Source organism: Typopeltis vanoorti, chromosome 17 (genome assembly GCF_054136105.1).
Source record: "Typopeltis vanoorti isolate ZY-2024b chromosome 17, IOZ_Tvanoo_1.0, whole genome shotgun sequence".
NCBI classification, from domain to species: Eukaryota; Metazoa; Arthropoda; class Arachnida; order Uropygi; family Thelyphonidae; genus Typopeltis; species Typopeltis vanoorti.
In genome coordinates, this window is record NC_143565.1 from 21,583,321 (window position 1) to 21,585,500 (window position 2,180).

General features: G+C 36.8%; 1 pseudogene; it reads left to right on the forward strand.

The window, feature by feature from the left end:
* Positions 1 to 212: 212 nt before the first annotated feature.
* LOC150097218 (histone H1-III pseudogene) lies at positions 213 to 1,948 on the forward strand (annotated as a pseudogene).
* Positions 1,949 to 2,180: the final 232 nt, after the last annotated feature.

A 2,180-nucleotide genomic window follows, 5' to 3' on the forward strand; every position in this document is an offset into this window, starting at 1 on the left:
TATCAGAATCTATAAACATTACCATTTTCATATGTATTAGTTTTATTAAAATATTTTCATTAAAAAAATGACAAAAATTATTTATAAAACATAAAAGAAACACAAAATTGCTTTGGTTTCAACTCTCGCTGCTCGCAAACTTTCGCGGAAGCTTTCTCGTGCGTCCGCGTGATCGCATAAATAGAGGCCAAAATGGAGGGCGCGCTCATTACCTCCTCTTTTGCCTAGTGTGTGCGTGTTATCTTTCGACAACAGTTATCTTAGAAGTTAGTGATCATGTCTGATGTAGAGAATGCAGCTTCCGTTGCCGCTACACCGAAGAAGGGAAGAGCATCCAAGCCCAAGAAATCAAAGGTAGTTGCATCGCATCCTAAAGTGTCTGTCATGGTAAATGCTGCCATATCGTCTCTCAAAGAGCGTGGAGGTTCTTCACTTCAAGCTATTAAGAAGTACATCTCGTCCCACTACAAGGTAGATATTGAACGTTTATCCCCATTCATCAAGAAGTATTTGAAGACTGCTGTTGCTACTGGAGACTTGATTCAGACCAAAGGAAAGGGTGCATCAGGTTCATTTAAGATGAGTGCTGGGACTTCAAAGTCAACAGAGAATCCCCCCAAGAAACCAAAGAAAGCATCCGCTCCTGTCAAGAAAGCCAAAACTCCTGTGAAGAAAGTGGCTAAGCCCAAGAAGGTCGCTGTTAAAAAGGCTACGAAGAAACCAGCAGCAGCCAAGAAGAGCAAACCCGCAAAATCTCCGAAGAAACCTAAAGCTCCAAAGCCAAAGAAAGCAAAGGCAACACCTAAAAAGGCTACAGGAAGGAAAGCTAAAAAATAAATTTTCTGTACAGAAGCTCAACGGCCCTTTTCAGGGCCACCACATACTGATAAAGGGAGCCTGATCGTACAATGTCTCAAATTATCTTTTTTTCTAGTAAGATTTTTTTTATTCTAATATGCTATTCTTTTTTTCCCCAGAGTTTACAGTTACTATGCAGTATTTTATTAAGCCTCAAGTCCGGTAGCAATCGTTAATAGTCTGATTAGAAAGTAAATAATTTACCTTTTTCATGGAGTGACCATTACTAGTTTTAATTTCTTTTTGTTCAATTTTGACGACGGTCATTTATATACGGTTGTGTTATATGTGTATGTATTCGGTTATGTTATGTGACAACTGTTGTGATGGAGAATCAAGCCCATGGCTTTTACTCCCTCTATCTTGTATTTGTCTGGGGTAGTTATTGAGCAATGGTACTCGCCCTTTGTGGGCTGTGTAGGGTATAGTTAGCTTTGGATTAGTAGGATTGTTTTGGGGCATTGTATTATTAGTTGGTCTGGGTGGATGCCTGCTTGTGTGAAGTATTTTTGTGGCCGTTTGGAGGAAGTTGAGGATTATCGGTATATATCTGCTTCGCGATGGAGTTTGAACTGCAGGGCATCAAAAGACATTTGTTCTGTATCGTTTGGATTTTTTTGATGTAAGACGGGTGGTAATATATGTTGTGTGTATCGTTTGCATGAGAAGCGAAAAGCCACCTACATAATCTTCAGTGATATGTTTGCATTTGAAATAATATCCTTCAGAAATGAACAACCGAAATATAAATTTAGCATTTTATAACGCTGGCATATTACAAGACTAGATATGAATTTCAGCAAACCGCTGCAAGAATATATATATATATATATCGTTTGAATGAGAAGGGAAAAGCCACCTACATCTGCAATGAGATGTTACTTAACGTTTGAAATAATGCTATTTTATCCTTCAGAATTGAATAACAACAAACTTTAGCATTTCATAACACTGAAATCTTACAAGAATAGTTAGAATAACGACTTTTAGTATTTAGTATAGTATAACAATGAATTTTAAGCAATGCCAAAAATATTAATATGAAACTTGAAAAAAAAATAAGCCTGTGGAATAAACAATTTTATTGGAATTGTCTTTGTATGCATGTTGTTGTGTATCTATAAAGAGAGCATGTCTCTTGTGAAATAGTGTGCCTTACAACAAAGCAACTGTCTTAAATTCAAAATGTTGTGTGCGATCTGCAGTGAATGAAGTAATAACAGGTAACAGTAAAAGAGTCTTCTGTGCTGAAGTCCATTAGTAGTTCATGCACTGTAGTTACAGATTATTACAATAATTACCTGGAATTTTATCCTGAAGAA